The 12,550-nt window shown below is 47.5% G+C and overlaps 1 protein-coding gene across 5 annotated transcripts in view; it reads left to right on the top strand.

Annotated features, from left to right (window-relative positions):
- The window catches only part of PASD1 (PAS domain containing repressor 1), a 102,317-nt gene that overhangs the window by 40,778 nt on the left and 48,989 nt on the right, over positions 1–12,550 (top strand). For 3 of the 5 annotated variants that reach the window (XM_048318883.1, XM_048318884.1, XM_048318879.1), the window contains exon 1: positions 7,169–7,347. The exons of the other annotated variants lie outside the window; for them this stretch is intronic. The gene's annotated coding sequence lies outside the window, so the exon portion shown is untranslated. Of the gene's footprint in view, positions 1–7,168; positions 7,348–12,550 lie in introns of those variants that run through there. 5 annotated transcript variants of the gene reach the window in all.

Here is a 12,550-nt window from a genome sequence, read left to right as displayed (position 1 = left end):
ACATAATACTCGTTTCCAGTATAATAATCAATTCACTGATGGTGTTCAGCACCTCCCCTGTGCCCGGAAAAACCATGTGCTTTTCTGTGAGTAGAGAGTGCAGTAACATCCCATGCAGTTCTGAATAACTTTGGCACATTTCAATATCATTTTGGGGTAAAACACAGTTCTAAAATCTCATAGACTTGCAATTTAACTTGCTTTTGTTTGGGTATGAGCAGAGTGGCACAGCCTCAGCAGCATGTGAGGCTTTCAGTCCATGTCCATCCTGCTCCCTGGGCAAATTCTCTATTGAATATCAGTCCACCTGTTTTATGCATTGATGAAATTATCTAGAAAGTTTCTGTGTTTTTAAAAAAGGCAGAAGGAAAACAGTGGAAATTACCCAAGAACCCTGTTAACTTTGGTGCACCTGGGATGAAGGACACACCTTTTCTGTGTATCCTGAAAGACCATTAAGGGAGGTGTTTGGAGAGTTCTGCCCTGGGGCCTGTGCTCCAGGCTTCTGTCCTTTCCAGTGTTGTCAGTGGTTGTGTTGTCATTGGTCCCTCAAGACCCTCAGGCTGCTTAGTTCTTCTAAAGAACCACCGGCACAGTTTGAGCTTAAAATGCCACTGCTTGACATTTATAATCCGACTGTCAGACTATGCCTGGTCTTTCCACAGTGGTTGTTTGAGGTGAGCAAGTTTGCATGGTGTCAGCTACATACACAGATGGATTTGCATAGTTTTCTCAGTCTTTGCCAATCAGGGTGTGGTAGAAGTGTCAACCCCACCATCTTCTCAACACAAATGCCCTGTCTGCTTCCTGCTGCATCCTTATCCATCTTCAATAGTCTTGATTTTAATGTCTTCTTGTACAGAGCTGGGAAAGGGCCACTCAGGTCACTTGGTCATGAAAAGGAAGATTCTGCTTTCCTTACAAAGTGAAATCAGCAGTAGCTTCTCTCAGCACCCCACTGCAGGTGGTTCTGCAGAGGGAAGGTTTTCCCACCAGCAAGGCTGCGCAGGGGGCGAGTGGGGCTGCTGCAAATGCCTGTGAGTCACAGCCATCCTAATGCCACTTTCCGACCCAATTTTGGGAGGAGATTAGGGTATATCTGGGAGCCCTCTGGCCACAGCCCAATCCAGGCAAAACAGAGGAGGAGGATGGCAGTAGCTGGGAGACAGACGGGGAGGTATGGACAGAGGCAGCTCCTGTACCAGCACAGCCTTCACAACAAGCATGTCTTTGTCACCCACATGTAAAACCTGGGTGTCTTCTCAGACCCTGGCTTGTAGTAGGAAGTCCAGGTGACAAGGGCAACTTTCCATCTGCCATGTTTGGCCAGGAGCCCATTGGGTTTTGTCTTGGAGTCAGCAGTTGCTGCTCTAATCCAAGATGTTGAAAACTCTGTGAGATGATGATGTTACCTTTGCATGTGCCCTAAGTAAAGCCCCAAGAGGGAAGGAATAGTTGACCTGCACAATTCCCAACTGCTGTGTATGGCATCAAGTAACTAAGAATGGACAAGCACCAGCGAGAAGCTTTAAAGCGTTACCAGCTCGTAGGAATAAAGCTCAGCATCAGCATAAGCATTAATAGGAAATATCCATGGTTATCAATGTGGATTTAATGTGCTAAGTAGTAACCACTGTGATTTATTAGGAAGGATGCACTTGCAGATGATGGACAGTAATTCTGCACTGACTTGTTTGTTCCTCCTCTGTGCTTCTTACATGGGCAATACTGCAGCTGTTGCCGTTGCCTGGTACTCCCTCTGCTCATTCATCCTCTGCCTGCTGAATTCAGGGGGATTTGGGCCTTTAACATAATTATTATTAAGTTTCTATTTTATGTCCCTGTTCAAGAGGCCCCTTGGTAGCTGATTAACTTAATCAGAGGTGACTTAGCCCATATTTAAATGCAGCAGTCTGAATTTGTCTTCAGCACAGTCTCCAGAAGATATGAACTAAGCATCAAAGAAAATTAATTCATAGGTACTTTATCCTGTGGGATCAAGCTAAAATGTGGTCAAAGAGCTTTAGCTTTAGCTTGTATGCTCTCATGAAAGGATATGGGCAGAAGAAGGCAGCCATGCTCTTGTTTGTGCAAGTTTCCCCCCCTCCCTTCTTTGAATTAGGCAGAATAACAGATCACAAGAATACTTATCAGAGAATATTTTACTGCAGTTAAGAGAGAACACTTTTTCCTTTACAAAAATAATAATTATTTTTGGAAGTATGATCAGCCACATGAAAAGTATTCTTTAAGCTTTTTCTGGGCCAAAAATATGACTTGAGCACTTCTCAGCTTTTCAAATAAATACATTCATTTATCTGGCCATGGTATTACTCCAGCACAAGGAAATACAGGGCCTTAAATACACACAAAATTTAGGTACTACTGTTGCCTCTAAAAGAACCATCTTAAACCATTTTCTACAAAATAAGGTGCTGGATGATGGAAATTAAAATATTCCAGTTGGTTCTCAAAAGCCTAGATGGAATTTTGTCCTAAGTGGTGATTAACTCATTCATGTATGTTCCTAATCCTTCTAAGCAGTTGCATAAATATTCCAAGTGGCCCTCGAAGATGCTGGGTAGGAGAGTAGCTCATTTCAGCCCACAGGGATGCAAGATCTTATGCTAGGGGGGAAATCCTGTTCACACTGGAGTAAATGTGGTTTTTCTTCTGCCTTTAATGGCGTTTCCGTTCCTTTTTCTGAACTTAATTGAGAATGGGATTTCACCCATCTCCTCACATGACTGTGCCTCAAACCTGAATTCTAGCTTTGAGTCTTTTTAAATGGGAAAAATTAAGGTGAAACTAAATAAGCCCAGAGAATAGATCCATCTCCAGATGGAGAAGGACTCTGATAAGTGTTGGGTGTTTCCTGAAGCAGACATGTGCTCTAAGCAAACAGTCCCTGCAGTCCCTGCAGCGCTCCAGGTGCTGGGGAAGCAGCTGTGTCACCTGACTGCACTGCTCTTACAGGTGGGCAGCATTGTCCCTGGCCAAAGGGCCCTTCCTTCTCCCACCACAAACACAGGGGATGTTTGGGATGAGGAGAAGGTCATAATACCCCAGAAGGGAAAATGCACTGCTATTCCCAGGAATTTTCAGTGAAACTTCAAACTTCACAAAGATAAGGCTAGATAAGGAGGTGCAGGGACAGAGTTCACACAGGCAAACTCTTGGGCAGTGTATTTTTATATTGCAAGTAAGTGAGACGAAAATATTCCATAAGTTTTTTCTATATTCGTTGCATTAAATCCAATAATTAGTTATTCATCTCCCAGCTTTGATTTTGTTAAATAACCAATACCCTAATTCAGAGGCAAGAATTTAATCCATAGAAAATTCTGTCCTTGGAGAAGATCAAAGTGAGTCCCGTGGTGTTAAGCACACACCTACAGCACTTGATCCTGAAAAAAAAATTAGGTGCGTGTTTCAATCAGCCTATCCCTTCTTACTGGTTCCCATGCATTAACCTAAGCCTCTGTGGGAGCATTTTTGGTGCCAGGATCAAGGACCTGTGGAGATGTCACACAGGAGAGCAGGGCTCTGAAAAGGTAGCAAGCAAACAGGTGAGAACCCCAGCAGGCTGTGATGGCAATGCCTCCTCATTCCTCTGCACCTACCAACGCTACAGGAAGAGACTGAAAGTCTCTGGGCGACATAAATACGCTCGATAAGCTCGTATAGAGAACACAAAGGTGAAATGGCCCTGCTTATCAGGCACAATTAAAATGAATAGAGGATGACTAATAAAGAGGCAGTTTAAAATCTTTACATGACACGGTGTCAAGGCAACAGTGTTGTGCAATAGCACTGACACAATTAACACTGTGTCCCTGCCTTGGGCAGAGCCGGGAACGGGGCTCCCGCCGGCCTCGCCCGCACGCTCCCATGGCGAGCGCTGGGTGGGCTCTGCCGCTCCAGCTCTCCGCTCCCTGCCGCATCCCAGAGCCACCGCGGAACCTGCGCAGAAACAGCCACTTCGGACCAAGGCAAGGGTGCTTTTTCCACTTTGTCATCTCTGCTCCTCTCTTTCCTTTTAGTTTGCGTGATCCCAAGCCTCACGGTTACTACTGTGTGAAAAGGGAAAAACATCACGTTGAATTTCTGGGCACACTCAGAAGGGAGTGGAGGGAGACAAGGCTGAGGTGCCTGATCCTGAACCGGGACTGGTTATTGACTTAGCACTGAGCAATGCGAGCATTTCCTGGGTAGGAGTTTTTGCAGTGTGTAATTTAAAAGCTAGTTTGGACAACCCTTTGCTCGGGATAATAGATGGTAAATTCGAGTGTGATCTTCCAAAATACAGCCCAAGGTGTCCTTCTAGTTCTTCATTTAATTATGTTGCTCTTTAGTGGTGCCTGTCAGGCTGCAGGATTCCCCAGTCCACTGGGCGAGTGCAGCAGGGACAGGCTGGGTTTTATATACATATATATAATTTGTATATACATGTATGTATGTATTTTTATATAAATATACACATAGATACAATATAGATATACTTCTACTCACACACAGGAATATATATAAAAACATGCAAGAATATATATGAGAACAACAGAGAAAAATTTTTTTCTTTGATGTTCGTATTTTCTGACCAAAACCAGCTCTCTCTCGGTTTTATTGCTGCTGGGATGTCTTTGCAATGCAACACTGTCAAAAACTAACAATATAAACAAATTTGAGGCTATGCCAACTATTGCTGAGCACAGCCAAAGCTGCCCAACACCACAACTTGCTGAACAATGTGTGAATTCTGTGGTGGCAGAAATGTCTGTTTCCCTGTTCTTTCTTAACTTTTGGAAAGATCTTGGTGGAAAGTGTGTTATTCTAAATGAGATAAATAAATTAATTGATATGAAGATTCCTTCACCATTGCTCCAGGAGGAAGGGCCCCTGTATGTGCCAAGCCTGCTGGCTCTACCTGCCAGGGGCTGCAGGAGAGTTGATTAATATAAATCATATAAACTTCATATAAAACATGATTTCTGGTCAGCAAATAATGTTTTTTATCAGGTAAAGTGGTATTTCTGAACGGTTTGCTTTATTAGAAGGCAGTATTGATGCTGTTTCCTGTGCCTGCCAGGCCTGTGGGATAGGGGGTGGCCATGGAATTGTCCCAGCAGTGCTAGCACCCCTGGCCAGCTGCCAGCACAACTCAGGGCAATGGCTGTGGCACTTGTACCTTGAGGGGAAACCTACCCCAACCTCTTTGGGGCCACATCCTGCCTGCCTGCACTTCCCACCCATCCGTCTGCGGGTGCTTAATCTTAAAGTGCCTCAGTCACAGAGTTCGTGTTCTCATCATTCCTCACCTACTTCCCCAAATGTGTATCTCCATGCCCGTGTAGGGAGGCAGTGGCATCCCCTCGGTGCTGGTCACTGTTGTGACAGGGCTGCACTGCAGGCTGCAGAGACACCTTAACCCGAGTAAAAGTGGAGAGAAACACTGCATTTGATACCTATTTGTATCTCACCTGACACTGAGCAGGAAAGATTTTTACCACATGAATGAGGGAAGGGTTGCTGTGTTTCACATGATGAGGCCATGCCTCAAAAACCCACTCTAAGTGAGAAAAAGAGGTTTGCTATTTGTGGCAGGCAGCACAACCACGCTACTTTCTTTGCCTCCGATAAGAAAGCAAATAAGAAATATTAACGGCGTGCAAAGGTGCCCTTTTACTTGTCCTCATCAATAACAGCTGATGTTCCTCAGGGTTATTGCTGTAACAACGTCACTTCCCTTTCCTCACTGGCATCAGGTTTATATTAAAAACCTCATAGCAAAGTCTTTTGTCCACTGTCCCCTTTGTGGTTCTGCTTTTGTCCCCCGTACTGTGCTTTGGGGCACTGGCACGTGTGGGGATGGGGCCGTGCAGGCGGCCTGCGTGCCTGCCCCTTTCCTCCAGCAGAACGAGGGCTGGGAGAGGAACAGGAATTTTGGCTGAGCAAAGAAAGCCAGCGGTGAGGATGCCAGCTGTGGGAAAGGGCTACTATGCAGTAAGGTGCTCCCAGAGGAAGCAGACCTCCCAGCACTGCATAGGTTAAGGAGCAGTTTTCCAAGAGGAGCTGAACTGGGGGGGGGGGAGCACCCAAAAAAATTAACTTGTTGGTAAGAGAGTGCACTCAGTTTTGGAAGCTGCTTGGAGCAGCCCGGGACCGGAGTCAGGGACCCAGCGATGTTCCCCCAAGTCGCTCCAACTGTGGCATCAACCAGTGGCTTCCCACCGTAGCACTGGTCCCCTCCTGGCAGTGTCTTGAGAAGAGGAAGGGACTTCAGAACAGCCTTGATGCCCCAGCTTTGGCACCTACTGCTTCCAGATGCAAGACGAGCATAAACCAAACTCTGGCGATGGGCAGGAACACATGGTACGACTGAGCAGCGACCCCAGCCCGACTGTCCGGCGGCACCGCGGCAGGGTCGGCGGGACCCGCTGCTCCTGCCGGCGGCTGCGGCTCCGCGCCCGCAGCTGGGCACGGCTATAGTCGCGGGAAGGGGAAAGGAGCTGCCCGCCGTCCTTGGAGAGGAGGGTAAATAGTTACAGTGGAGAAAGGGAATCAAAAAAACCCCAAAAAAACGATGAGGAAGGAAGCGGCAAATGTTCAATGGGTGACTCACGGTACGGGATGACTAATCCCGTCAGGGCACAGCTCGTGCCGCGCAGGGAATCGGTGCCGCGCGCCTCGCGGGGAGCGCAGAGCGGCCGCGGGACCCGTCGGGGCGGCCGGGGCCGGGCCTCGCTCTGCTGCGCGCAGCGCCCGGCGACAGCTGCGCACGGAGGGAGGATGAGCCGGTCCCGGCAGAACTTCGCGGCCGAGGCCACCCGGCGGCCGGTGCCCGCGGATCGGCGGCGGTGACCTACTTCCCACCGGCTCCTCTCGGCGCACAGCACCGCCGCTGCCCGCGCCACCTGCACGGCCCCGCCCGGGCCCCGCGCCCGCGGAGGTGCGCTCCTCCCTGCGCGCTCCTCCCGTGCGCTCCGCCCCGCGCCCGCGCTCTGCCCGCGCTCTGCCCGCGAGTGCCGGCGGCGGCGGGGCGGGGGAGCAGCGCGCCTGTGCAGTGCCGGGGGGCCGGGCCCAGCCCGCCGCGTTACACAACCGGCCGCCGCCACAGCCGAGTTTCACAAGTCCCGCCGCGGCTGCCCGCAGCCCGCGCCCCCCGTGCGCCCACCCCCGCGCCGCGCCGCGCATCGCCGGCACTGCCCCCCGCCCTGCCCGCGCTCATGCCATGTCACCGCCGGGCAGCGGGACCCTGCGGCGAGCGGTAACCCCTGTCGCCGGGGGGGCACCACGCCGGGGCTGGGCATGGCACTGAGAGCGGCTCCGGGACGCGCATCCTCCTAGACGGTACGTACGCCCGCGGGGACCGCGAACCCTGCCGGGGGGAGAGGGGCGGTCCCCGCACTTGCAGCCGGCGGGGAGCGGGGCAGCCCGGGTAAAGCCCCCGCTGCAGGGCCGGTACGCGGCACTCGCCGCTCCGCGCTGCCCTCGTCGGACACTGCCAGGACGGTCCCAGGTAAGTTCTGAAAAGGAAAACTGACAGCCGCAAGTCTTCTGATTTTTTGCTTAAAAAATCCGTGTTCGGTCAGGATGGGCACAGGACGCAGCGCAGGATGTCCGGGGGTCTCTGGCCGTAGACGGCAGGCGGGAAGGGGACGCCGGGACAGGGATGCAGGAGCGCGGCGCACGCCGAGGCTGGGCATCGACATCCCTGTCCCTCAGCGCCCACGGACCCGGGCGCATGGAGCGGCTCGGGAGTAGCCACGGGCTGAGCGCAGCTGAGAGCTGCGGTGATTTGGTTTTGGGGAAAACCGATTTTCTGGAGACTGAAATGGGTCTGATCGCAGTCTTCTCGTTTTGTCTTGAAGTTTCGTCGTTCAAGGATTGTGTTTGGCTGAAAAGAGCGTGGAGAAAAACCTCCGAAATGAGTCTTGAACCTAAAGATAGCATCTGAAATCCAGATTGAAAAGTCACTCTTCCCACCACGGTTGTTGTGTCATTTGATTTTACAGAATGTTTATATTATAAGTGGGAAATTAAGAAGGCTTTGAAAGTCCCTCATATGTTTCAGCCATGGATTTGTGAATGATAACTCCATGCCTTGCCTTGGTCCTTAGTGGAAGAAATTGTGAAGTGATTGTTCTTGGTAGCTTGCACTGGAAGCACAGGTCGGAGCTGAGCCCTGTGTGATTCATCAGTGAGGTGTCACACGCGCTTTGGAGAGCTCTAGTCCTTTGTGAAGTGCCACAGTCCCCGAAGGCAGGAGGCTCCTGGGCCATCGCAGAGCAGGTCCGGTAGATTTTGGAGAAGTCCAGCATGTCAGTCCCTTTTTGGGGACAGAACTGGCATCCAAGTGCCAGCTACCTCTGATTCCTGAATGAAGTTGTCTCCTTCAGCAGGGGAGTGGCCCCGGAGATAATGTCCCTGAAATCAAAGGTGTTAAAATGCCCCATGCCTTACCTGCCTGGGAGGGTGCAGGATCATCCGGGGAGGGCAGGGTTATTTATTAGCTGAAGTTTATTTTGCTGTGTGCAGTGAAAGCTGCGGTGCTGATTTCACTAGAGGGATGAGACGTTCTGGTGTAGACATGAGAAGATGTTAGGAGTCACTTCCTTCATTTTTGAGCAGAATGCCGGTGGCTCCCCTGTCCTTATTTTGCTGGATCACTGCTGGCTAATCCCTAGTTCTGGAAATGGGAGTTTGCCTGAAAGAGACAGCTCGCTCTTCATGAGTTTGATATGTAGGGTTTACAGTTCTCACAGATCTAACGGATGTTGTGTGAAGCAGCAGACAGTTTCAAGAGTACGCAGTGTGAAGCCCTGGTACTGAATGTCTGACAACGTGGTGTTTTGGTTGGGAATTTGTGTAATTTTTATAAGCTTCCTAGGCTGCAACCCTTCACCATAGTTACTCAGTCAGAAAAATACATTTGGATTTTGGGTTTTTTAGAAACTGTAACTAAAAAAAAAAAAATAGATCATTCTCCCGTAATGTGCTAATCAGAGTAAGCCAGTGTGTCAGTGCTGCATCAGGGAGGACCAGAGCCCTGGCACTGATGTGCCAGAACAACAGCACTCGGGGCTCTGCGGCTGATGGAGCCCTGACAAACGCAGCAGGCACTAATGAGGACAGGAGGCTCCAGAGAAAGCCAAAAGTTGAAATTTGTGTGGAAGGGAGGCATTCGTATCTCTTGGGCTAAACATGTTTACTACCTAATCTTTAGAATTATTCTGGAAGAGGTAATAGGAAAAATGCAAATGGCTTTAGGAGTGGTTGCTTGCTGCTCACTTATCCTGATCATTCCAAGCTGTGGACTACAGTTACTTGATTTAGAGGAAAAAGTAAAATTGGTTTGAAATTTTTTTTATAAATTGCAAACTTCAGTAAGATATGTGATGGTTCCTGGCTTTTAGCCATTGAGACTATATCTGTATTAATTATTTTTCTGGTTTGAGACATACATCAAGTACACAAAAATAGCTCAGAGTTAAAGATTAAAATTAGCAAATGAGTAGTTCATAATTAAAGTCTCATGATGGAGGAAGTGGCATTACATTGCAGAGATACTGATGTCAAATCCAACTTCTGCTCATTAGTAGTATCAAAATATTGGTAGAATGTCTTTACGGTTTGGAGCCAGGGCTTGTCTATGCACAGAAGTTGCTTTGTTTTGTCCTAAATTACGCAACCTCCCAAGATTCACATGTAATGGTACAAAGGTTTTAATGCCAACATAGCTCATTCTTTCAAGACTGGAGAAATAAGCTATGTGCCTATATCAGAACAACTGAATTCAGGCTTGTACTGGAACAGTTATGGATCCCAGTGAAGTAATGTGGCTTTAAACAGAATAGTAAAACTTATAAAAACCAAAATAGTATGAAGCAGTGTTTTCTGATATTATTGAAATGATACACCTCTCTATCACTTCAGTTCCAAATCTCTGTTAGGGAAGTCAGGCCGGTACAACAACTGCATTTATTTGTTCGGACCTGAATGACACCCTTCTTTTGGGCGAGTCCTGGCTCAGCTGGGGTCATAGTCTGCTCAGTGTCCTGCTGCAGCAGCAGCTCTGTGCCTGCCAGTACAGTCCTGGTGATGGGCTTGCCTGGCTGCAGCTCCACCAGCTCTGTCCCATCCTCAGCCCAGGCTGAGGCCATTCCTTTTTTTCCTTGTTTCACTGCTACTTTTGGTGTGGCACAGTGTGACTTCTTGCTCTGTGGCCCATAAACTGAAGGAGCAATGTCCCTGTAGAAAAGTCCTACAAGGCCCTATTTATTGTTACTCCAGTCTCACTTAAGCCCGGGTTTAAGGGAGGCTGACGTGGTGGTAGGCCCCAACAAGCACTCTGTGCACATCTGGGCTTGCTGGCTGCACATCTGCCCAGCCTCAGAATCACCAGATTCAGTCAAACCACAAAGGTGTGTGCAGTTAATGAGAGAGTTTGACCTACTTCATATTCCTTTATTGGCTTTGGCCTTGTCTACATGGGGAGATTACACCAATTTAGTTTAAGTCTGTTTTTAAAGTGATTTGATTAACCTGATGTGACCTTGTGTAAGGACATTCTTATTTTGGTTCAAATGAGCTTATTTGGGTTCAACCAAAACCTGCACTTAGTCAATTTGCACAGAACCGAAATTAGATGTGCCTAAACTGGAAGGGGAACTGATGTCTCTAAATAATGACACAACTTTCTCATGAAAGCAGAACCTTCTGTAGAATCTGGAACAGAGTGTAATTACTGACAAATCTGCAGGCAAGTGAAAGCTATTCATAGCAAAGTTTTCAAAAAAACCCAGAGAAAACAGGCAAAACTTAAATATCTTAGTGAGACAAATGAAGAGGTGCCAATAATCCCACTCCTGGAATACTGAAAGCAGTGGCACAAGGCTTGCATAGCTTGCAGCAAGGCTCTCCCGTCGCTCTTCAGATGCCAAAGAGGGCAGGCATTTGTGTCCTTTAGAGAGAGTCCGTAGAGAGTCAGAAAATAAAAAAGCAATGCAGGAAATGTTAGCCCAGCTGGTTTGAACGTCTCATGACGTATTTTGTAGGAAAGAATAATTAGACATGGAAATAATGAGGAAGCAGGCTAAATTACAACACGATTTTATCAAAGATGGATTGTGCTAGACTAATCTAGCATCTTTTTCATATAACAGATTATTTAGATGGGGTAGGGCAGGAATGTAATTTATCTAAAGCTAAGCATTTGATACCATGCCCCACAGGATATTATGGCTTAAAATGAAGATGGTGGTTCAAGGCAAGAATTGAAAGGTGGAAAAGAACCTGGCCAAAGAAAAGATACAACCTTTGCATGCAAATAAAGTTGTCTGAATGGAAAGAGGTATTCAGAGAAAGTCATCAGGATGGAGGGAGGTTGGTGGTGGTGCTCCCTCAGGACCAGACTGTGAGATGTGTGCAAGGTCTGGGTGTGTGCCCAGGAGCTGTGTGGGATGACAAAAACTTGGGAGGTATTGTCAATACAGAGGAGGATCAGGTTATCATATGAAAGGAATTTAGATGACTTTGTTGATTGGGAGTGATAGACATAAAATGGCATTTAATAGTGCTGAGTGCAAAGTCGTGTAAAGTTGTAAGCATGGAGACCAGTAACAAGAATTTCCAGTGTGAAGTAGGAGCTCATCAGTTGTCCATGACAGAAGGGAGAGATGTGGATGCACTGGCTTCTCAGGAGATACCTGGGAGCAAGCACTGAGATAGAGCTGGGAAGGGGACCACTGTCATCCTTGGATACCAAAGGAAAATGATATGAGAAATTCAGGGAAATGTGATACGATCATCGTACAGATTATCATACAGGGTGTCAATACAAGAGCTTTCCATTGCTTGTGGAGCAGCCCACTGGCATTTTGCATAGTTCTGGATACCCTTGTCAAGAAAATGTTAAATTACAACAGTAGGAGGGCTACAGATGTGGTTACACAAACAGACCATCTGTGGTACAAAGTGAGGTTAAAGAGCATCATTTGTTTAGCTCTGGCCAGGTGAACCAGCAAAGGGACAGGCTACATTGGGGTATTTTACATACAATTGGCACTATATAGCAAGGGGGCAGAAAAAAACAAGCTAAAAAGATAATATCTGCAGGAGGTCAAATTGTCTTAAGTTGGTCATGAATAAATTTGGGTGGGGAATTAGAAGAAAGCTTGTAGCTGCCCAAGGATTGAAGTTGCATAAGAGTCTTTCAATTAGGGTAGTTTTGAGATAGATCTTGATAATCTTATGAAAGAGATTATACAATTAAATTAGAGTTCCCGGAGATAGGAAATTACATTTGCAGAGTTAATTCTTTGGTCTGCAGTGTAGTCATATTTTTAATGTATACTTGAAAGGAGAATGGACCTGGTTTGTTTACACTTTTAACCCCATGTGTCAAGGCTTCTGCTGTTTTCTTGAGAGTTGAGGGAAGAAATAATTTTTTCTGTTCCTGCAGGTTTGAATATTTTTTCTCCCATATCTGCCTTCCTTTCAAGCACTAGACATCGAAAATGTACAGTGCAGACTCCATGTAGCATTAGACAGG

The sequence above is a fragment of the Corvus hawaiiensis genome, chromosome 14, assembly GCF_020740725.1.
Source record: "Corvus hawaiiensis isolate bCorHaw1 chromosome 14, bCorHaw1.pri.cur, whole genome shotgun sequence".
Classification (NCBI taxonomy): Eukaryota; Metazoa; Chordata; class Aves; order Passeriformes; family Corvidae; genus Corvus; species Corvus hawaiiensis.
The sequence above is the reverse complement of the archived record's forward strand: the minus strand, read 5'-3'. Positions and strand labels throughout refer to the sequence as shown.